The 25,210-nt window shown below is 37.6% G+C and overlaps 1 protein-coding gene across 4 annotated transcripts in view; it reads right to left on the bottom strand.

Annotated features, from left to right (window-relative positions):
• Window positions 1-25,210, bottom strand: part of PDE10A (phosphodiesterase 10A) — a 393,462-nt gene that overhangs the window by 80,141 nt on the left and 288,111 nt on the right. The window lies entirely within an intron of this gene.

The following is a 25,210-nucleotide window of genomic DNA, read 5'->3' as shown; positions in this document are numbered from 1 at the left end:
CTTTTTGTTCTGAAGATCAAAGATGCTATTCCTGTTGACTTCTTTGGATGTGGAAAAAAAGCCTTGCAACCGTAAGAATAAAATAGCATCACTGATGCGATCTGGTATAACACATTAAAAGCGCATAGATTACAAGGTTTTATATCTTTTATATATACATACACACAAACACTATAATGTTTTGTCATTTCAAATGCAAGTAGACCCTCATGCATTTTTTTGTAATTTAAATATGTAAAAATAAACACAGGTAGAATACCGGAGGACTGGCTAAAACATTGACCAGTGTTTCTGAAAATAAAAGGAAAGCAGTTATGTAGCAAGCATCTGCCACAGGGGGAATTTCCAACTTCCAGCTCAAATATACCAAAAGCAGCTTAAACATACCCTTACAAACCTCCAGCTGATTAGCTGCCTCTGAAAACATGAAGGGAACTATTTGTAATCTTTTATTTGATACTAGGAATCAAATTACTATGCTTTAGAAATTAGTTTTAAGTCACTAAATAGATTCAATCTCACAGAGAAAGATCATGTGTTTATATTTCTGACTGTTACTTTACACATATTTTGATACATCTGCATTGAGTGGACTTTCAGATAACTCTGTCAGAAATACATAGAGTATCACCTCGGCAGCTTAACAGCAGATACACTACATTTTCTCCAAAATCATCCGCAGATGAAGATGCCCATTAAGAAGGGCACATTTACAAGTATTTCAATGTTATCACCAGCAAAGGCTCTTCATATCTTGCTATTTAAGATTAACTTTAAAACAATAAAGCCAGAAAAAAAAATATTCTAGAAAACAGATTCAAGATCCAATTTCCAATGAAAGAACTCCCTTTTTTTTGCCTCAGTCTTCACTGGCAAGTGCTCTAGCCACACCACCCAAGTCACAGAAGGCAAAGATAGGGACTGGGATAATGAAGAACTGCACACAGTAGAATCAAGTTTGAGACCATCTAAGGAACCTGAAGGTGCACAAATCCATGGGACCTGATGAGACGCATCTGCAGCTACTGAGGGAACAGGCAGATGAAGCTGCTAAGCCACTATCCATCATATGTGAGAAGTCATGACGGTCTGGTGAAGTTCCCACCAACTAGAAAAGTGGAAACATAACCCCCATTTTTAAAAAGGGGGAAAAAGGAAGAGCCGGGGGAACTACAGGCCGGTCAGTCTCACCTCTGCGCCTGACAAGACCACAAAGCAGATCCTCCTGGAAACTATGCTGAGGCACACGGAAAATAAGGTGATTGGTGACAGACAACATGGCTTCACTAAAGGCAAACTGTGCCTGACAAATTGGGTGGCCTTCTGTGGTGGGGTTACAGCATTGGCAGACAAGAGAAGAGCAAGTGACATCAGGTACCTGGACCTGTGCAAAGCATTTGACACCGTCCTGCACGACATCCTTGTCTCTACCTGGAGAGACACGGATTTGATGGATGGACCACTTGGTGGATAAGCAGGTGGCTAGATGTCGCACTCAAAGTGTTGCGGTCAGTGGCTCAATGTCCAAGTGGGAACCAGTGACGAGTGGAGTTCCTCAGGGGTTGGTATTAGGACCAGCGCTGTTCAAGATCTTTGCTGGCGACATGGATAGTGAGACTGAGTGCACACTCAGCAAGTCTGATGATGATACCAAGCTGTGTGATGCAGTCAACATGCTTGAGGGAAGGGATGCCATCCAGAGGGACCTAGACAGGCTTAAGAGGTAGGCCCATGCAAAACTCATGAAGTTCAACCAGGCCAAGTGCAAGGTCCTGCACATGAGTCAGGGCAATACCACGCACAAATACCAACCGGGAGGAGAATGGATTGAGAGCAGCCCCAAGGAGAAGGACTTGGAGGTGTTGGTGGACAAGAAGCTCAACGCGAGCCAGCAACATGCATGTGCAGCCCAGAAAGCCAACCACATCCTAGGCTGCATCAAAACAAGAGTGGCCAGCAGGTTGAGGGAGATGATGCTCCCCCTCTACTCCACTCTTACAAGACCCCTCCTGGAGTACTGCATCCAGCTCTGGGGCTCCCAACATAAGAAGGACATGGACCTGTTGGAGCAAGTTCAGAGGAGGGCCATGAAGATGATCAGAGGGCTGGAACGCCTCTCCTGTGAAGAGAGGCTAGGCTGAGTTGGGTTTGTTCAGCCTGGAGAAGAGAAGGCTCCAGGGAGACCTTAGAGCAGCCTTCCAGTACTTAAAGGGGGCCTATAGAAACGATGGGGAGGGACTCTATCAGGGAGTGGAGCAATAGGATGAGGGGTAATGGTTTTAAACTGAAAGAGGGGAAACTTAGATTAGATATTATGAAGAAATTCTTTACTGTGCGGATGGTGAGACACTGGAACAGGTTGCTCAGGGAAGCTGTAGATACCCCATCCCTGGAAGTGTTCAAGGCCAGGCTGGATGGGGCTTTGAGCAGCCTGGTCTAGTGGGAGGTGTCCCTGCCCATGGCAGGGGGGTTGGAACTACATGATCTTTAAGGTCCCTTCCAACCCAAAGCATTCTATGGTTCTATGATAATCACACAGATTTCTCCTCAAAATTGAGTGACACCAAGAAAAATAATATATTTCACAACTAATAGAGAATATCTGTCGTCTCTTACTTCCAATCAAATGATATACCAGTAATTTACATATGCAGAACAGAGAAGTAAACTTGAGCTACTTAAGGTAGTTCTGTTGTTTGCAATGCAATGTATAACACATACTCTGCAATGTCCAGTGACATTATCTTCCTTGACAAGATGGATCTACATACCAGTTACAAGAATAGACAAAGCTAGACTCAAAATCCATCTTGCCTATTACCTGATTTCTGAAAGTGAACAACAGAAGATGTGAACGACAAAAAAAGAAGTGATGACATAATGATGCTTTCCCTGGAGTATACTCTCAGTTTTCAGAAACCAATGGATCAAACATTTCTTGAATGAGTGGTGATATTTTTCTGTTTAAAAGACTAGGATGGGGTTTTCTTACGATTCTGGGGGATAAGAGGTGTGTTAGATTTTGTTTGTTTGTTTTTTAAACCTGAGCCACCATCCTCCAGCATTCACAACATTCTCCAAGTTCCACGGTTTAAATAAATACATATAATGAGAAACGCTATCTCTATTTTATTTTGAATCTGCACTTTATGAATGTCCTCTTATCTATAGAGCCTGTGATTCTACAAATCTCTTAAACAAGCCTTTCTCTGCTTCACACCCTGTCAAAACCTTTCCTGGCTTGAGAAGTCTGGACTGGTTTGCTGCTGGTGCCAAGCAAGCCACTCAACACTGCTGGTCACTCTCACCACTCCTGCCTCCTCTATGCCTCTGCATCCTTCTGGGATGGAAAGTCCAGAACAACAGGCAATACTGCAGCTCAGTTAAAACAGTTATTGAATGACACAGGGATGATTTAGAAGTCTGCCCTCTATTTGAAACAAGTAATCCTTACATTTTACCTGCTTCTTGATGGCTACTAAACATTGGGCTAACATTTTCAAACATATATATTTTGCAATATGAATATCTCTCTCCAGAGCACTAACAACTAATTAAGAGCCCACTACTGTATAAATATAATTAGAAACATCTTCCCCCATGTAAAGCACTCAGCATTTATCAGTATTAACATTGTCCACTGTTTTATCTCTCAGTTACACTGTACTTTCAGCACCCTGAATAACATCATACCCTTTTCAAGTTACCTTCAATCCTGCATCCTCTTACCCAAATCATGTATGTATATGCTGAAAAGCATGGGTAGATCATACTAGTTATCTCCCTCTACTGGAATAAAAGGAATTTCTTGTAATGTATCTAGTATAAATGAATACCATCACATTCCTATGGCTTTCACACCATTGTGAGACATAACTGTCACTGCAATTTCCAATGGCAGACAGGTTAGATTAAATGTACCAAATCTAAAGCTTACTATATAGTATAAAAGTCTACATAATCTCTGTTTGGGCCACCACAAAAAAAAAAAAAAAAAAAAAAAAAAGGTACTCCAGTATCAGAAAGAGCAATTAATGACTTCTTATTCTTGGAGATCATTGACAATGCCATTTCATAGTCTGAGCAAGACGTTACAAATGCCATCAACACAGCATGAAACTTCCCACACATATATAAAACTATGCTTTAATTTGTATAACATGAGATACACAGGTGTCATTTCTGCCTTGCGATTCATTGTTAATTCCTTTATTTATAGTAAAGGAATCATTCTTCTAATAAGAAGTTGTATAAAGGTAACATATGAAGCCCCTGTCCAGGTCTGGGTCCATTTTCCTGGGTACAAGACATGAAAATGGCCAGATGGGGATTACTTCAAAAAACTTTTGATTTTTTTCTGTGAGGAAATTAAAAGAAATATGCTAACAGATCAGGAAGGAAAAAATAACACCTCTGATACAATTATTAGAGACAATACTTTTACAAAATGAAAAAAGATATAATAAATTTGCATTTTTTTCAGAAGTAAGATAAACAAAGTGTTTTGGAGGTTTGGTGTTAGAACTCCACAGATAAGGTTTGCAATTCAGAGATTATGAACCAGTGGGAAAAAATGAAGATATTTTTAGTGGAAGGAGGAAAGCAAAAGATGAGGGGGAGAAGGGAAAAAGTAGCATCAAATACTCTGTTAATACATCTAGATGCAAGTTAAATTACTATCCAATGAGCTAAAAATAATTTTCCGTATTAAAAGAAACCAAAGGTCTAACAATGCCTTTTTTTCCCCACCCAAGAGTAAAGGAAGAATCGTGAGTGAATCAAATTGCTTTTCTGGAGATGCAGTCTTTAAGGCCCAGGTACACACTGAGTGACAGGATGCACGTACACCTCAGTGCCGGCACCACTTTGCTGTGGTTTTATCCATAGCACCGAGTACGGTATTTCCCTTACGACTTTGTTTCTGTGAGCTAAATACAGAGAAAACCATTGGAAGCAGCTTTTCCCACAAATTATTTTAATAGCCAAAATACAGGATTAGTTAATATATGAAAGTAACAGGGGGCTGATGAAAAATACCCTCAATTTGCATACTTCTGTTTATTTAAAAGCCATAAATTCTATCTGTTTAAAAGGTACAAACACTCCAACCTCGGTTGTAAATCAAGTTCCATCCCTGTAAAATATGAAGCTTTTAAAGAAACAGATTAACCATTAAAATAAATTCAGAGACATTAAGTACATAGCAGCTTGCTATAGAGTTAAATCTCTCAGAAAAATTCTGTGCTTGAATATAAAGGTCCCTATTTATTATAGCATATTGCATGGGAAAACAGCCAGATAAGGGAAAGTATCTTATTAGTGTCTGCATTGAGGGAAATAAACACCCTGGGAGAAAGCAGTATTTGTGAAAGAGATCATACAAATGCTCCAGCCCTTAGAGGCTTTTCAGTTGGAGTTCACTTTGTCTTTAGACATCAAGCACAGTCAACCATGATACATGAGTAAGTGTCACCCTCTCAATCCCGTTAGTTGGCAGAATTGCCGTTCACAGAATATAGAAGGATCACGTTAATTTTTTGTGATGCCTGACATAATTATTAACACAGTAGTACAAGAAACATGTATGATTTCGTTCTGGAGCTCTGAATATGCCAACGTTGTTCTTAACAGTTTCAAAAATAAAGTGATGAACTCTTGAAAAGAAAGCACTGTACCCACATACATTAACTTGGCTGTACTGCTCAATCCAGGCTGTTGCAAACTGTATTTTTAACACCATGATTCTTAATGTGGCCTGGTGCAGAGTGAGGTAGGCAGTCAGCAGCGGCATGATGGGAGCAGCTCAGAAGAGCACACAAGCTGAGCAAGAGGTAATTTTATCCTCCAGAAGCACTAGGCACGCACCAGTAATCTAGCAGAAGACCCTGGTTAGCCGATGTTATAAACTCCGTTATGTTAACATCTTATTAATTTGGGCATAAACACGCAGTGATACCACAACTGGAAAAGCAGGAAACTGTGGGGAACAGAAATAAATTTCAAGGGCTTCCCCACCACTGTATATCAAGTTTGCAGACCAAAGCCCTTGCACCAGCAAAAATGTTCTTCTACCCCACACTGGGCTAGTTCAGCCCACTAAATGTGCAGAAAATGGTTCACTTCCTAAACTTTAAAAACCAGGTAACTATATCCTAGACCAGAGGAATAAAGTTACACTCAGTTTTGTCTTGACAACTTTGCAAACATTACTATTTTAAAAGCTCTCTTCAGAGGTTAGTGACATTAGGACAAATAAGAAGAGTTCCATGATAAGATTTGGGTTTTAAGAACAAAATTACAATTTAACAGACTTTAATATCTCAGCTTTACTACCTGTACAACTATGATTAACAACTGCACAGCACACTACAGATATGCATGATAATTGGTATGGTAATTGAAGACAACATCCATCTGGAAAAGCTTCTATACTAAACCAGGACAAGCAAGATACAAAGAAGCAGAAAACAAGAAAGGGAACACATAGAAAAAAAAATAACAAACAAACAAACCAAACAAACTCCACAGAAGGTTTGGAATTTGGCATAGTATAAATAAGGCCAGGTTTGATATTTGGCACAATATACATGAGGCCAAGTTTAGTTTGGTTTGGGGTTCTCTATTTTGGGGGTTGTGTGAAGGGCTGATAACTTGTGTAATAGTTCATTTAATAGCAAAAATTCAGATTATATTTTGCACATTTAAAAAAAATCTGATTTCATACTTGTATTTCTATGCATGCTTTTATTTTTATTTTAAAAAAGGTGAATGATGTTTCAGCGATTGCAAGATGCTAAGCCAGAGTAGTCACAAAGACAACTTTAATGCAAAGCAAGCCTTCAACATCTCAGATATGATATTCTGACACGTTTATCAAGGAAACAATAATTCTAACGCCTAGTTAGTTTTATCACAGGAACTCTTTCAGAAAAACAATATTGCACTTTCTCTCCAGTCTTACGCTGTTATTTGTTCTGTGTAGTTAAACACTGCTGCTGGTCCACCATTGTTGTTGATGACAGCAAACAAATGCTTAGGATTAATTCTGTTTATGAGATCCCAGATAGCTGTACAGTCACATTTTCCCAAGGAATGTTTTCCCACACAGCAGATGTCAGATTGACCTAATAATTTTTCTTTTCAAAATTTGCTTTAGGCTCCTTTTCCTTCAGCTAATAAGACACAAGTTGTCTGGAATGCAATTAGACTAGCATAAATATCTTTGCTGCTTTTTTTTGTCCCTTGAGAAGTGTCACACACCCACACGTCAATAGAAATTCCACATCAGTAAGTGTAGATTGGTTAAAGACTGATCTCACCACCATGAAATAAAGTTTACCAGGTTTAATTTATTTCTGTGGTAGAATGGCACCAATCAGATGAGTTGGTCAGTCTATTTTAATTTCAATTTGCATCCCTGTTTGAGACACTCTGCATCCTTATTTTAGACACATTGCATCTGGCAGCTTATGCCTCCACGGAATTTGTAAGGTCCTGCAAAGACACCTTAGCTGAGGGTGAGTTTCCTAAAGCGGCAACTGTCATATATATATAACAAAATGCTAAAGCCGTCATTCAAAAATCTTCTTGCTTCTTAATGCACAATCTCACTGAGAGCACCTGAACAGCTCTCCTGCCTTCAACTATCTGGATTTATTTCACAATTCAGAAGCACTTGTAATGTTACTTCATAGAAAACAAACAGTTTGGTTAGACATAGACTTAGACGTTGAAAGGGAATATTCATTAGTATTAATCCCTGGTGGCACACTATTTTTTTTGCTTTGAAGCTGGACAAAACATGAATTCTAGCTCTTTACGTCAACAGTAAAATCCACATTTTTAAAAGTTCCTGAAAAAGGATGCTCAATTCTTCCTCTTCTTAAACAACAAATTAACATGGATCAAAAAATGATTATGTCCTGAACCAAGACTTCATTGCAGATGGTAAGCAAAGAAACATATTGTCTGCCAGGTGTCCTAAAATTTTTATACGCTCCTTTGCATATAGGTGAACAGGGCACTACACAAAACAGGAACCAGGAGACAGTCCATTTGACTTCATTAGAGACACCTAAACATATGGAAGCTCATTGTTTCCTATGGTCTTAGCCCTCACAAAACTGAGGAAACATTTGGAGCAATTTTGCAGGTCAACCTATTCTGGCCCAAAAATTTCCAAGAGCGACCATCCGAAAGTATCACCAGCCCTTGTGAGAATAGCAAGGCATATGGAAGACCCAGATTTTGCTCTTGTTTCTGAAATTGCTTAACAGTACGAAGCATACTGATAGTAGCTCCGCGCTTTCCATACCCATGGACAAAAAATTCTCAACTGTATGCTTGATGTGACAATTTAGGCTAATCTAAGCAGAGTATTTCCACAAAATTATGATCAAGAAAATTGCTTTATAATTAACATAGACTTACCTTCTCACTTTTGTTTAAATAGCTGGATGATCGATGTACCTCTGAACTTGTGGAATGACATCTTCCCCACATTAGCTAAAAGTTTTATATAATTCTGTAAAAGTCTCTCAAGTGAATACAGCTCAGCAAAAATCATGTTGGAACCTGGTCTCTGACCACCAGGAAGAAACTTAATAGTTTCCAGCAGTGAATGTACTTCACCAAGTCTACAATTGTGTTTTATGGTAATTAGCCTATGACTTCATATCCTATTCAACGAGTGTTGAATGAAGAGACTGTCGAATTGGTTAGGTCATCTATCTTATCAGTCAACAAGCTGCAATCATCGTTACTTATTACCAGAATACAGCCACTAGACAATGGGCTAAAGAGCATGTATAACAACTATCAATTTTTTTCATCCTTAGCAGCTTACAGCTACACTTTTTTGTCTGTATCTAACACTTTCCTTGCCTGACACTCAATTCTGCTTGGCATTTACTGCCCTAGCTGTTGTAGGCAGCTTTCTTTAAAACTGATTATAGATCTTGCAAATATGCTTGATGAAGGAAGTCTCATCCAGTACAATTTCAGTATCGCTCTTGTTAAATCAAATTTGATATTCTCCTATTTTTTGGTCCCAGAATCCTGCTGGTTGCTGAGTATAAGGTACCCTTAAAGTTTACTGCAGTTGATGTATTCCAGAAACAGCATTAACACTACTAAGCTGTTCTCTCACTACTGAACAAAGCTGTTCCTTCACTTTTGAATTAGTTTCAAATATACTGCACAAAGGTTGAAGTTTTACTGTGTTCAGCGGGTGTTTTCAATGAGAAGGAAAAAATTACTTTGCTGTTGGCTCAAATACTACTCGGACATATACCTTAAGTAATTCCATTGAAACAGAACTGCTACAGCATGCATTGAAAACCAGAAATGCTTTTATATATTAAATGTCATGGCATTCCTGTTATGTATTCAGGGCCGAAGTAGATCATTATAAGAGAACACTACTTGAAGCAGGTCCTACAAAGCTCCAACAACCCAAGAAAGCCACACTGGATCTTGTCCATTGCAAGACATTTGGATATTTTAAAAACATACATGATTATGCATACGCTTTGGACTCTGCCAGGCCTCTTGGGTTTGCTTTGGCTTGTTCATTCCTAGTCCATGATTACCTCTCCCTGGCTGATAAACTGTCTGGAGGATTTCAAGGAAAGGCACTTCCTCTTCCTTCCCCAACATCTGTATACAGTCCATCCTCTGCTCTCAGCCCTTTGAGGCAAGGGACAGGATCAGAGAGTACACAGAGCTCAGGGCCATGAAGTTCCCATCCCTGGCATGGAGTGAGGCTTCAAAGGTTTGTTGTCCCAAGCAAGCGAAAAAGTTTCAGCCTGTTCTCAGCTTCTAGAGCAGGAAACACTGCATTTACCTCAGTGACAGCAAGAGAATATAATAATAACCTTACACTTGTTGGGAAAAATGTAATCTTACACTTACTTTGGGGAAAAAGAGCATCAGATGCCAACATTTTTACTACACTTTTTCCCTTTAATTCTTTTCATTTTGTTCTCATCCTTACTTTTTTGTTTACTAGATTCTCGCCTCTTTCTGTTTAGACACATACAGCGTGGGGGTTTTTAGAAAAAAAAAGAAAAAACATGTCCGTGTAATAAAATTGTAAGCGATCACACTCTTATGAAGTTGTTTAAAATTTTCAGATTCCAGTGTTTATCTGCTATAGAGAATCTAAAGTAGAACAAGAAGCTTTACGGCCTGCCTGATTTTCTTGTTTCTGTGTCTCTGACTACATTGAAAACAAATGTCACGTTACTGAACTTTGCAGTAAAATCCTTAACATCTGCAGAAAAATCAAGACTGAGCAGTTTTCTTCTCTTTAGACCAGCTGACAAAGGAAACAAAAGAAAATGCCCCAGAGGAAAAGTTTGCTAACGTCAACAAGGGTAAGGGATCGTTAGAGCTTGAGATGATAGGTTACCACATGGGAGGGTGTAGTGATCCGGTGTGAAACATATTTACATCAGGGGAACCATTTCAATCCCTCTGAAGAAAACCTACTGTAACTACAACATACGTACATTTGTATGTATGTTATTTATTTTATCCTGGATATTGAAAACTGAGAAAAATGATCAAATTAATCCGGATAATACTGAAGAAGAAAAAGCAGCAGAATAAAATTTACAAATGAAGCCTTTTTGCTTTTAGGATATTTCAGCGGATTTCTTTGTAATCATAATCAAGTTCTCAGTGACTTTGCATTGAGTATTACGGATAACGATGTGTAGATAACTCAGGACTTTGGAGCCTTTGAGAAAATTACACATTACACTAACACGATAAACAGATTGAAACCAAGAGAAGATTGAACTATTTACTACTTATCAGCACCATCACCATGAGTGAAACATTTTGCTTGCAAGAAGACTGTTAGAAAAAAAAAATTAATTATAACTTCAGTGAGTGTAAAGGAACAGAATGTGTAACTACAAAATTATAGATAGCTCTCTATGAAAGATAATGACAGTACCATCTGAATTTCTAAACTAGACAGTTTTACTATAAAAAGATTTATAATGACAGATAATTATAATCCAGAGGAATTATACAATAAAAAAAATCTTTTTGGCTGCTGTACAACACAAAAAAAAATTAAAATCCATGACATGTTGTGGAGTTCAGTATTCTTATACTCATATTTCAGCAAATGCAAAATTTTAACTCTCCCTAGTAGCAGCTACAGTATTAAAGATACTAGGCCAGACTTAGAAAAGTTTTCAAGCAGCAATACATGCACTAGGATTTCCAAAAATCCCTAAACCAGTCACGTACCCAGTTCCTTGAAACGAAAGGAAGTTAAATACCCCAACTGTAAGTAGGCATGATGATTTACCACAGGTCAAGTGAGAATCATAATTCACTAAGTTGCGGGGGGACTCAGCGTAGCATCATCTTAAGGCTCTGCACTTTATAATGAACCTCTGATTTAATGCATGAAATAACTGATGAAGATCATAATATTGGACAGTGAGCTTAGAAAAGCAACATATAAAATGTGACACATACCAGTTATTCCTGGCTGAAAAGAAGAATGTTATAAATTAAACTCGGTTTATATACCTGCAATTGGCCTTGCGTAAACCTCGAAGACACACTGTGACAGCCAACATCAGGCACTTCAGCACTGGAACACATTGCAAAGTCATGGCATCTAACAGTCCACATACATCAGGAGTTATGCTCATTAAATGTCTTGGCAAATCAGCCTCCAGATTACTCAGTCTTTTTATCCACAGTGGTTCTCTAAGAGATTCCACAAAAATCAACAGTCCTCAGTGGACTGATGGTTTTCTCATTTCTGAATATATCTACCAGCACATCCTCATGCTCCACTACACCAACAAATCTACTGCATACCAACTTTAAGTACAGAAACTTTGACACAGGCTTCAAAGAGAGGAGTGGCTGTACTATCAGGCACAGGTGGTTGTAAGGATCTAGCTGACAGCAACATTCAACCATAAGCAAGGGAGGTAAAGCATGGTACCTCTGCAATTACGAACATGAGAAAGACTTGGTGACAGAAAGCATCCCATTTTTAGAGGCTGCAAGGCAAAGGTGCCTCAGACACACACCCATACAGAAAACAGATTACACAGGCAATTTCAGAAGGAATTCTCTGCTCATGGCCCACCTGACAGACAGATATCAAGGAACAAGGAAAAAAAAAAGAAACCGTAGAAACATCCAAAAGAAAACTGCAAATATATATGTACATGCTTAGAGTGAATGAAGAACTGGACGTGTTCATGCAAGATAAAATTATTTTCATGTGCTTTTTTATTTAACTAACAAAATCCAATGCAGATGGTAAATTAATTGAAATACTAATAAGAACTCAGGAAATATATAAAGAAATCAGCTGGGAAGCTAATAAACTATATCTAACACAGCAGTAAAAGCGTGTGGAAGTATAACTTCTGTCAGTAGAATAAAGGGAATCAGAGTCAACCGTACCTCTTCAGCATGGCTGAAGTTGCCACCTGCTGGGATAAGGAGCTGTGTCTATCTCCCAAATTGTCAATCTAGGAGAACTACTAATGATCACACACTGAGAGCAGGCATCCAAGCGAGAAATCTATTCCTGCAAGTATGAAAAGGGTAATTCATAATCTAAGTCCCTTCTCCCCATGCCTTCAAAATAGTTTTGAAACAGTCATGATTGAGGAATCTCATTTTTGTCAGTTACAGCATCATTCTTCCCAACTTCCTTCATCAGGCCTGCCATACGGTTCTGGCAACACCAACATGAATTTCTTACATAAGCAAGCGCCACACAACTACCTGGAAGAGGACTTTGGGAAAACAACACCATGATGTAACTACTCCTTAGACACTTTCTTTATATTCTGCATCCACCTAGTTAAGGAACACCAGAGCCACGTTACTTAAAACTGTTTGGGACTTACATCCACATAGGCATACATAGAGTGCCATCTGATTTTTCACAAGCAATAAATGGCCAGCAGCACTAACTCATTCAGGAGCTATTAGGGTCTTGACCATTTCTAAGCATCAGGCCACTTATTTTGACACCTAATGGCAGGAGTGAGATTAAGTTCCAAAACAGTACACCAAAGAGAACAGCCTAGTAACTACACAGTAAGCTGGTGGTTCAAAAGACAAACGTTAACACAATTAAATAAAGCAAGACTGAAAGTGGGAGAAGAGTCAAAGAAAAGAGCTTCAAAACAGTTTCAAAAGGAGGAGATGCAGGGAGAGAGGGACAGAGATGCCAGGATGAGTAGGAAGCTTGGACAAAGACGTCAGATGCTACTAACTATGATGTACTTTACTGACGTCTCTGGGACTATTTTACTTTCTGCCATGGTGGAAAACAAATTCTACTAAAAAGAAAAAATAATACTGTTTATTACTGATCAAAACTGCATCTAAAGAAAATCATACATATAATTCCCAAGGTAAGGTTTGCAACAAAACGTATCCTTTTGTTTGCAATATTGTTCACTGCCACTGTTAAAGAAAAGACTGGAAACTTAAATCTTAAGCTTTAAAAATACAGCTGTCAAGAAAAAAAAAAAGGCAGTTGCTTCAATGTGCTTTGCCATTTTCCATCAAGTGAACAGATGGCATTATTAAAATTCTAGTAGAATGAAGTATTTATAAGTTCATTAGACAACACTAACTATACAAAAAAAAAAGACAGTAATATTGCAAATAAAGCTGAAGGATCCAAAATAGCATACAAGTACAAATAATGATTATAAATCCACAATTATGAGTTAATATATAAAAAAATAATGCCAAATGAAACAAAAGCACACAAGAAACACATGAAAAACTCTATAAAACAGTAATTTATTTTCCAGGGTCACTTCCAAGTTACTCCATGCATTCTGAACCTGAATTCTATACAGAGGGTTTCAAGTTAAACAGTCTATAAGAGAGCTGAGAGGGAAAAAGCCTGTTGGTTTCGCTACATTTACTTTTCTTTAAACATATAAGTAAAATTCATACTATGATATACAATAAGTAACAATGAAATTACTCTAGAAATAACCCCCACAGAAATTTCAGTCTTGTTCTCCGAGGTTATGTTCCCAGAAAATAAACAAAAGGTCAGCCAAATGCGTCTAGCACACGTGTCAGTGCTTTTAAACGCTGTGCCAGACTGGCTTATTTGATACCTGAGATGCTTTATCTGCTGTTCTCTTCACCATCTTGAATTATTAGCCTACACAGAATTCACTTAGGAATCATATGATTTGTAATTGCATGTCTTACTTTCTATTGTCTCTATTCCAGCCACAGCAATGTCTCAACTCAGTAGATGTCTGTTAGTATTCCAATTTACTTGAAAAAGATGCAAATTCCTGTCACCTTCAAAATGTGACAAAATGGATTCACTATAAAAAGAGATAGCTAACACACTAAAATTCAGCTTTCACTCCAAACTAATATAGATCAGTTCCCATACGTGCTGATTTATTCAGATGCACACCGCTTCTCTCTGCATTTTTTGTTACTACAGTCTGTGTTAAGGTTTAACTCCTGTAAGCACCCTGTCCACTCTGAGCATATTTTATCCAATCTAACATGTCATTCTTGGAAAGTCCTCGCTTTGATACCTATATGGAAAATGATTCGAAGAGGGATGCATATTATTTCCAAATGTGTATTTTTTCCAGATTTTAAAGAATTGCATGGCACTTCTTTTTTCTTTTGGTGGCTCTATTACTCAAACCTTATCCAATATTTTGCCAACGTGCACCTATTACTTAATCTACTACAACTGATGCGATCTCAGATTAGAATATTTGAAAGTGTTTTTTCCTAAAGAGCTGAACCCATCTAGAGAGGAATCACAGGGTGCAGGTCCACACCAGCAAAAACCAATTTAAGCCTGAGCTGCCACTTTTGTGCTCTCCCCTCTGCCTTGGGGCAGTTTTCAGCTGCAGGAACTCGGTGAACTGTAGATATAATCTAAAATTACATAAGCAGAACGACCAATGCAAGGGAAAGGCTGGATATACACACCCAGGGATGGAAGCTGAGGGCAGGCAGTGCAGGCTTAGACTGACCACAGAGTTTTTTTCTGGGAACCAAGAGGTTCTGGGTTGAGTGAATACTGCTTGAGCAGACAGGACTCATTGGCATCTCAGTTTCTTAATAATCGGGTTATTCAAGACCAGTTGGTGCCTACTAAAAGAGCGTGATATTCTGAAGACTCTTAAAGAGGCACTGAAAGCTGTCTTTGCTAAGATGATTGGGGTTTTTTGTTTGTTTGGGGTTTTTTTAGCATAACATGTTCCTTCATATGCAATAGTTCCATATTTAATTAACAAAAAAGATGCAATTATGGCTGCCTTCGGGCAGGAGACACAAACACACATCCTCTTTAGTGAAGTGTAGCAGTTGCAGAAATGTCTAGATTTAAAGGGTTTTTCCATTTAAAGGGTATGATGACCTACATCAACATTCATTTCTATTTATTAGTTTCCTTTAGCACATTACTGGAAAGAATAAGAAGTTTTAACACGTTTTAGATATCTCTACAGCATGCAGCAAGAGGCTTATGTAAGAATTCACACTATTACCTTCAAATCTTGAAACACCGTTTTAACATTCAAGACAAACACAGCTAAGTCATACCACTGGGCAGCTTCTGTTGATCCATCCAGATTAAGAATTATTGTTAGCTTCCTGGTTTTGAACTATCAAGAACAAAACAAGCATGCAGAGAAATCCACTTTGACAGCACAATGGCAGATCCCCTAACTTCATTCTGAAAGATGCTTGTAATTCCAATTAGTAATTTACACTGTATTATTACCTTTACTGCTTCCTTTTTCCATTACAATTCCAGGTATATTGAAGGAATGCAAAACTACTCCCTAACTTACTTTTTTTTTTTGCTTGCCTACCATAGTATGGCAATGAAATTGCATGAAGTATGCCTATAATGTCAGTGACAGGGTTAAAACGTGTCCATTTCCAAGGAAAATCCTGGCTAGAGACTACAATTTTGACAAAGTCACTTTAGGAATGAAATGAGTCTATTATATTTCTGCTTTGGCTTGGGAGAAATATGACCTACATGGCTAGAGAAAATTTATTCCTGTGAATATCTAATACAAAAGATTACCGTAAAATAAAAAGCTATGGGTGAATGCTATAAAGGGGTGGATGCACCCTACTGTGCAGTAGAAAGCTGAAAATAATAGCTGGCTTTCCAGTGGAAAGACTTGGCCGTCAGCCATGTGGTGCAGACTGGGTTCGGTCCCCAAAGACACGTTCACATTGGCAACATATTGGGAGGTTGTTTAGAGTCTAAAGATTAAGAAGAATAATCTTTCCGTTTAATCTATCACCTGGTCAATGCTAGTCATAACCTTATTGTACATAATTTGATCCAAAGAAAATATAGCAAAACGAATATTCAAAAAGAATTATTTTAATGACAGAACCCTGTGTTCTTCTACTAAAAATAATTTTTTTTAATTATCAAAACAAGCAAAAAAACCCTGATTAAATGTTTTGGTTCTGTTTTGAAATACTATCAGTCACTACACTTATTTCTCGTTCCATATATCATTCAGCAATAGTGTCCTTTAATTTGACATAGAAAAGGATTTCCCGTAATCTTAAAACAAGTACATAACTGCAGGTGTTCTTTTAGAAACTCTAAGTTGGTTGTTTAAGTTAACAGCTAATATTAATATAAATAGTACTTATTACTTGAATTGCAACTTGTTATTTCCTGGAAATTATGTTTTCTTTAAGTCCAAAGAAATCAAGGCTCTGTCACATCCTACTTGATCAATCTACTAATAGCTGGAAATGAAAATCAGCAAGAAAATGAAAACAATAAAAACTCCACATTTGTTGGAATGTTTTTTTATTATTATTATGGTGTTTATTAATTGAAAGGGATGAGTCTCTCAGCCCACCATCGGCAATACATTATACAAGCCGCTCCTCCTTTTCCTAGTCCAAGTGTATCCAGTCCCCCTGTTTTTATCCATTTCTTAGCTGACTTATGCTAACCCAAAGGGCTCCAGCCCCTGTACATAAGGGAATCCTTAAAGAAACCACTAGACAAAACTGTTTCATATTCCTATCTTTACTGGGATCTTAGCCAAGGACGTTTACAAAAAGCGTAAGTGGGATAAGCAGGTAAGCTGTTTTCTAAGCTTCGCTACTGGCAGAGCAGCTCAGTTTGTCATGTATTATGCCACAATGTCTTTGAAACACTAATCCTCAGAGCAGTAATTTTTCTAGTAAATGCTAAACCTAGTAGTGGAAAATTTATAAGATGCTGAATTTGTACAAGGAGTCAATAAGGTGAGGATTTATAAACAAACTGGGAGGGTTCTAGGAGGGATACAAATTCAGTACGAAAGGCAAGAGTAAATGCTTAGGTACTGACAATTTCTTTAACACAACTGTTCTTCACAAAAAATATCTTTTTGGCCAAAGTCACAGAGACTTCATCTTTAGATGTGTTTTAGAAGCAAAACAAGACAACCTTTGTATCACCAACTCAAAGAAAAGCATCGTTGTTGAGCATATATTCTCCTGCAGCATTTCAATTGAACATAAGGAATTCTAGATATCTTTTCTCTGAAAAAAACACATTCTGCTTTTGCATAAACCTAGACTTTTCTAGTAGAATTCATGAAATAAACTGGAGCTATGTGATTTTTTTTTTTTTCCTGTCTATATGGATGCTAGTATTTGGAACTCAACATACACTTTGTGCAACCAATGAAAGGAAAATTTGTGAAGATGAAAAACATCAAATGAAAAAGCTTTTAATTAAATATGATCTCCTTCGCAACTAATCAGAGGTATTCTCAAAGCAGAGGTCAGATTGAGATGATAACAGGATTATTGGAAGGTCAGAACAGATGTTCCATACTGTTCTCTAGATTCCTAATCTGTTTTCTCAATGAAATACAAGAGTTACCAAGCCAGTTTTCACTGATTCCTCCACCAGGTTTGGATCACGGACATGTTCTAAAAACATTTTCAAAACACAAAGTGGTATCTGATGCAGAAATCCCAAAAGAGAAACACACAGTTTTGTGGACCCTGGTAAGACTGAAGAAACTCCTGTCCTACTTTTACTTGATTCTTCTTACGGAAATGTGTATCCTTGTCACTTACCACAGCAATGGTTTTCATTCGCCTTTTGAGAAGTACAGATGAAGCCTCAAGGATATGAAAACAGTAACGACAGGAGCCCTTATTAAGATTTTTTTCTAAGAGGTAAAAGTAGAGTCAGAACTCACCAAAGCTTTATTAAATGAAGGCTGCTATCAGTCAGAAAGCCCCTGACTGCCTGGCTCTGAGACAAATCTCATCTAACTGCTGTATAAGTGTCTCCATTTCTGCACTCTTTAAGAAAATCCATCTTCAGAAAGAGCACTGAAAGACAGACAACCAGGTCTGAGGGATCCGGACATATCAAGACAGGAAGAACCTTGAAACCAAAGGAAATCGTTTCATCACAGCGACACATTAAAAAGAAATGGAAGACCTTGAAATGAAAACCTACTAAAAATTGTATATCTCCCAATAATCTTGGAACTACACAAATACATTAATATAAATATTTTTAAAAAATGACAAGCCTAGGGAGGTGGAGGAAATTAAGGAACACCAGCCTTTATTCTGCCCATTCATCAAAAGGTAAATAAGATAAAAATACAAATAAGCTGATGCTAACCTAAGCAGTTGTTGATTTCAATGCCTGAAGAGGTGGTCTATGTAGAGGCTGTCACTCAGAAAGAGCCAGTCACTCCTTCACAGTCTGTAGAAGAGAGAGCTCTTCAAAAATTCAACTAAGAAATTCTGCAGTTGAGAAAACTTTGAAAAAAAAATATTGCATTATTTGTAATAAGTTGTTATTGTGTATTTTAAGATGCACCACAAAAGTACAGCAGCAAAACCAGTATAACAACTCAAGTACTAAGATACATTTATCCAAGATCTTACGCACATTTATTAAGAATGAAGAACGGCTAAATCAAAGCTCTTCTCCCCCTTTAACTGCATATTTACAAGAAGAAAAAAAAGGAGTAAAGGAAAAAGTTGAACTTCTAACCTGACATTTATTCCTGAGGATTCTGTGTATATGGTTTTGCTTCTTTCATTGTTCCTATTAAAAAAAAAAAAAGTGGCTCTGATAAAGGAATCAGACAACTGCCTAATGAATTTGTTTCGGCTGATCCCAGAAGCACTTCTTTATTCTTCTTCTACATACCTAGAAGTGCTCCAGAAGCACCTCCAGATAATTTGCTGATGGACAGCTACATAAATTAACAAATGACAAGTCCAGAATGATGACAAGCCATCCACATCTGTGAACAGGAACATATCTCCACTACCCCACTGCAAAGAAAAAGTTCAAATAACCTACACTATCCAGAAAAGAAGCATAGGTTTGGTGAGTTTCTTCCAAGTGTGTTTAAAAGCATCTTATTTATGTCCCTATATGAGAGGGCCAGGCTTGCAACGCTTAAATCGATCTGTCTGTGAGGAAACACTCAGTTGTTCCAAAACTGGAGTTTATCCATGCTCATGTCATAAAGACTTATTTGTGAAATACAATGGCCATCATGGGCCAGTGGTCCATTCACCAGTATTCAGCTCTGAAAATAATCAATAAAAGATGCTGGACTGTACCACGTCAGACAACAGTATTTCTGATATTTCCTGTTTCTGTGACTCTCCAATACTGCTCCGTGCCACCTATTGTGAGTAGAAACACCAAACATTTTGAAGAGACTAAATTGTTCTGCCAGACCTGCTCAAACCATGTTGATTCATAATTTGATAAGCATTATTAATAGTGCAACCAAGAGTTTTTGATGGAAAAATAACAGCACTTGAGAAAAGGCTTCTAATACTCTTTTCCTATGTTATATGATGCCATTTTCACTGTACTTGGTGTATACAGTTGGCTGCTACAGTATGTACCCCAAACATTCAAATGTATCAGAGTTTTACTGTCACTAATGACTACTTATAAGCAAAGCTTTTTGAGGAACACAAGCATATTGGCAGAGGGGAGGATAACACGTGTTTTTGGCCAGAGAACAGTTGGAAGAGGCAATCTGGTAATAGTGCATGCCTGTAAAAACACACTATCATTTGTAGAACTAAAATTTTGCTTAAGAAAAGTCACAGGCAATAGGGAAAATTCAGATTATTTCTAAAGCACATTTATATGATATACTATGAAATACATACATGATGATAAACCAGCAGATGTCACAATGACACGGCTTCCTAGGTTATATAATGTAAAAAGAGCATATTCTAGAGATTTAGAGATTTTTAAAAATTCAGTTGAAATAACCTTCTCCTGTCCTAAACAAGCACTCACTGTGTGGGTCATGACAACTCTGATGCAAAAAAAAAAAAAAAAAAAAAAAAAAGTCACTGTGTAGTTACCAGCTTTAAAATTTGTTTTGTAGACCACCTCCACAAGTGTTCTATAGTAAATCTAAAATCACTGGCCAGCAAGACGACAGAAATAAACATCTCTCCCTTGCTGCACAAATACCTGATGCACTGCATGAAGATATTTCTGAGCGTTCACAATGAACTCACTTGAATCGAATTAGTGTAATTGTAACAAGTCTGTTGTCACTTCCCTACCCCAATCACCAAATCCTAATGCCACTGCTACACCCAATTACTGTAAATCCTTCAAAAACTCACACACATTCCTCCTCCCACATCTATTATTGAATTGTGTCTTATTAATTTCCTAACCATTGTTCCCCATCAGTGCAAACTTAATGACAAATGAAATTAAACTATAGTGCTTCGGGGTGAGGGCCAAGCACCTTGTAAAAGAAGGTGCTCCCTTCTGTTTGCTGAACAGCTAAACAAGCACAGAAAACATTCTACCTTTGCATTCAAAAAAATATAAGAAAGTTATTCTATTGTTCCGTGTAACTCAGAAATTTCAACTGCGTAAAAATAAAACTTCTCTTTTTCTGCAAGCTAAAGAAGACCCACAGTCATCAGTTATGGGTATCTCTGCATAATGCAGGTTGGAAGAGAGAATAAAGTAATTTAGCTCAGTACTACAGCTAAGCAACGTGAGTCTGGGTAAGGTGCTATCTCCAAAGCGTTTTAAAGATGCCTTAGGGTTACAACTGAAAAGGCCTCTTGCAGCTTACCTAAAAAGATCCATAAACAATGTGTTACATTATAAAAACACATTTTTTTTCAGTATATTCAAATGCGTTACTGAGACAACTTGACTCGTAATTCTAACAATGGATGGTATATAAGTCCTAGAGAGGCAGTAGCGTAATCATAGAGAAGAATGGCCCTACTCTGTAAACTAAAAGCCCACCTACTCAAGTTCATTGGCTATGACAGTGGACAGTCATTATGGAAAAAGTATGAAGAAACTATGCTATATGAAAAGGAGAAGAGCACAGACTATAGATGCACAGAGTATACTTACTCCAGTATGTCCTCAGAGTAATCAGATGCTTATGAATTTTCTCAGCTGGAGGCTGCATCAGGATCATAGTATGTAACAGCTCTTGATGAAGTATTTCTTCCTTGGAATGTGTCTAATCACTTTTTGAACCCATTTACATTTTTAACATCTAAAATATCTTATGCTAATCAGTTCACAATTTAGGCATGGCTTGTGTGAAAAGGGACGTCCTGTTGTTTTAAATCTGTAGCCAATTCATTTTGCGGGGTGCCCTTCAGTTCTTCTGTCATGAAAAAAATAAATCTGTCAACTCTCTTCCTCATGACAGTCAGAATTATAAAACTTCTGCTACAGTTCAGGTCTTTTGCAGAATGAAGAATATTCCTCTGTTTGGTAACAGCATCCTAAAAGTCCTAACAGGGTAAAGATAACAAGCAAGGCAGGCTTTTTAAAGAGGTTAATAGTGTTATCAGGAGCAGGGGGTCTTTTTGTAGCTGACTTGAACTAGATGCACGAGCCAGTGCAAACAATTCAGGCATTGTTAACTTCCCTCCACCACAAGCCTCCACCATGGATACAAAACAAGCATCCTCAAACTTCATCTATTAGTTCAATAGACCTAAATGTCTTCACAGAATTTATGAAGAACAGAAAGTCAGCATTATTGTTGAGAAAATATTATTCTTAAAACAAGTAATTCTTTTTCAGCTTTCCAGTCCTGATGCTCAAAGAAGACAAGTCTTTCAAATAAAATTTATACCTGTTATTGAGTCAACAGCAGTTGACACTGGTTTTATAACCCATTTCATCTCCCCCAAAACCTCCTTACACCTGAGCTTCGCTTTAAGTGTTCTACAGGCAAAAAAAAAAAAAAAAAAAAAAAAAAATCCATGCCTCTCAGACCCAGAGAAGATTACAATCTCCAATCTCCTCCTGTTCCATAATCGATACTCACTCGTTTCACTCAAATTGTCTAAATGATTAAAATAATTAAACATAATTAGGCTCAGTGTGCTGTTATCCAAGTACATTCTCCATTGGAAATGTCAGGTTAAGTGGTTCCTACAATCCCCACATTTCATTGCCCCCCTCGGGTGTGCTGATAGAACTGTTCGCTTGTTGCATATTGGATCAACAAAAAGATATAAGTCTTAAAAAAAAAAAAGCTCCCTTTTTCAACTATTCTGACTATTTCTGACTTTCAGAAATACAGATTATAGACTTCTACACATCTGGTCATCTTTGTTCTTCTATGTGTCTTGAGAAGATGACCTCTATAGAGCATCTGAACTTCAAATTAATCACAAATTTCCCCAATGACTTAATGATGTGTTCCTGTTTGGTTGCATTTAGCTGAACTATCTACTTGTTGCTAAGCTCTAATGGTTGATTTTTCCACTATATTCCCAGCACCTCTCCTTGAGCTGCATTAGCTAATTCAGGCTAGGCCTAAAATAAACAGAGGAAATAAGGCTGAAGATTGGCCTTGAACATCACTAGTACTTGATTCACTGTTTGCACCCACAGCATGGTTTGGACATTGCCAATTTGCACTTTCCCAAAACAACATTTGGGCTCAGTTGAGAGGACTAGCACCTGCACAGCACCATTCCAGGAGGCAGTTTGGATGCAATGTCCTATTTGGGAGGGAGGGAAAAGTAGGTTAGCCTTGTAGATGTGACTTCTGACATGCAACTTGGCCTCAGAGGCAAAGATCAGTCAAAACTGATTTTATCTGCTACTTTATTCTTCAATTACTCAGCTTTATGAGAATCTTTTAAGTCTCTATACATCTGGGTTTAATTTTCAGTATGCCTGAAACTTTATCATCCTAGTATGCATCCATTTTTCCAGAGAGCCTATGAAAATACCTTCTCAGACTACTGATAACCTCTGTAGTGAAAATTGTCTAGGCATTTCTATCGTTTACGTTCTAGTTTTTTGCAACTTTGTCATCTGTAGGAGGACTTTTTCTCTAATACCTTTATCTTTGACTGTTACTGAAGAAAGCTCATGTCAAAGCTTTGTGATTTTTTTTTTTTAAATCTGAAACATCAGTGCACACTGAACCGAGTAACTTCCATCTACATGCTTAACAATATCTTCAAAGCATTTGAGTAATATTTGTGACATAAGTCTTTCTTCAACAAAAGTCTACGGCAGCTAAACAGAGGTAAGCAGTCTTCGTTTATGCTTAATACACATATCCCTCCTGTAACATACTTAAATAAGTATCATCGCCTGAAGCGGTTAGTTAGGGAACGTATAGCAGTAAAACAACGTGAATGAAGTCATGCTTAGGCCCTCCTCTTAATGAGTGAAGCAGGAATGTTATTTAGCATGCATTCATAAAACAGGCAAAAAAAAAAAAAAAAAAGGATTTTATTATAGTCTAGTTCAAAGTTCATTGCCAGAATATATTTCACTATGCATAGGATGAAGAAGTCATTTTTGGACAAAGCTACCTCTTCAAAGCATTTGACCTACCAATGACCACTAGGACAAATAAAGTGGCTACCTATGACTCACCATGAAAAGTGTAGTCTTTGAATCAGCTGCACTAGATCTGATAGACAAGCATGGGGCAGCTAGTCTAAAACTCCACCTAACCACAGATACTTTGAAGGATAAAGTAACTGAATTACCATCATCATTAGCTAAATCAGTATAGGATGACACACTGAAAATTGATAGTCTTCATTAAGCTCATACTATGGATATACTGATGTCTGTGCTTTACTTTTTTTCCTGTCTTTTCAATCTGAATTCAAAGCCTTAATACAACAGAGCAGTTTCAGCAGTAAGCTTTCTGCTGAAAATCTCCAATACGAGGTTAAGACAAGCACCATTATTCGCTTCCACCCACAGAAACATAAAATCATCCATTTACAGAGTATGGAGTTATCATTTATATCCAACTAGGCATCTCCACAGTAAAAGATGACTTTTCAGTCATCGTCAGAGCTTCCTGTGCGACAAAAAAGATGGCAGAATTTTTACATACGTATTACATATGGAAAAGGTATCAAGAACTTTGCTGAACTGAGTTTTTACTACTGGCATACAGAGCAACCACGAATAAATGTTACTCATCCTTTCTTTGTGCACATGTACTGTAACAATTAAACTGCATGACCACATACTGTATTTTCACCAAAGATGCAAGTCTCATTTAATGGACAGAACAAGCAATGCTAACACATAGTTATTTTACATTTTGTCTTTTTATCCTTATTGGTCAATGTTTGATTACAGGCCTTGTCTAGCCAACATTTCCCAAGTTAATACTGTTGTTCTTGGATTAAAAAGCTACTGTCCCATAAAAGTTAATGGCTCTTCCCTTGTTCTCGTTTATTGCTTTCTCAGTTTACAGACCATGGGAACGTTCCTGCTCCATTTTAATGCAGGTAAAATAGGTTAGCATACATCGCCATAAATAATCATTATTGAAAAATGTTGGCTACATGGGTATATAGTCTCCATACATGTGATCAGAATGGAGCTTCTCCATCAATTACTGAGATTTTTTTTTTCCTTTTGGTTGCTCGATTATTCCTCTAAAACCAAAGATCCCATGTACAGGAGGGAACCAATCTGAAAACAAAGAGCAGCAGGGCCAGAAAACATTAAGGAGTACTGTCTTGCATAGGAGCAAAATAGTTTTGCATTGCATACAATATTAACGAAACCATTCTTGCGATACTATCCCTCTTAAACTCCCCACACTTTACATAAGACATTGATAATCTGGAAAGGTTCAAAATGTAAACCAATGAGAAACAATAA

The sequence above is a fragment of the Larus michahellis genome, chromosome 3 (assembly GCF_964199755.1).
Source record: "Larus michahellis chromosome 3, bLarMic1.1, whole genome shotgun sequence".
Taxonomy (NCBI): domain Eukaryota; kingdom Metazoa; phylum Chordata; class Aves; order Charadriiformes; family Laridae; genus Larus; species Larus michahellis.
This window is presented reverse-complemented; position numbering and strand designations above follow the sequence as displayed.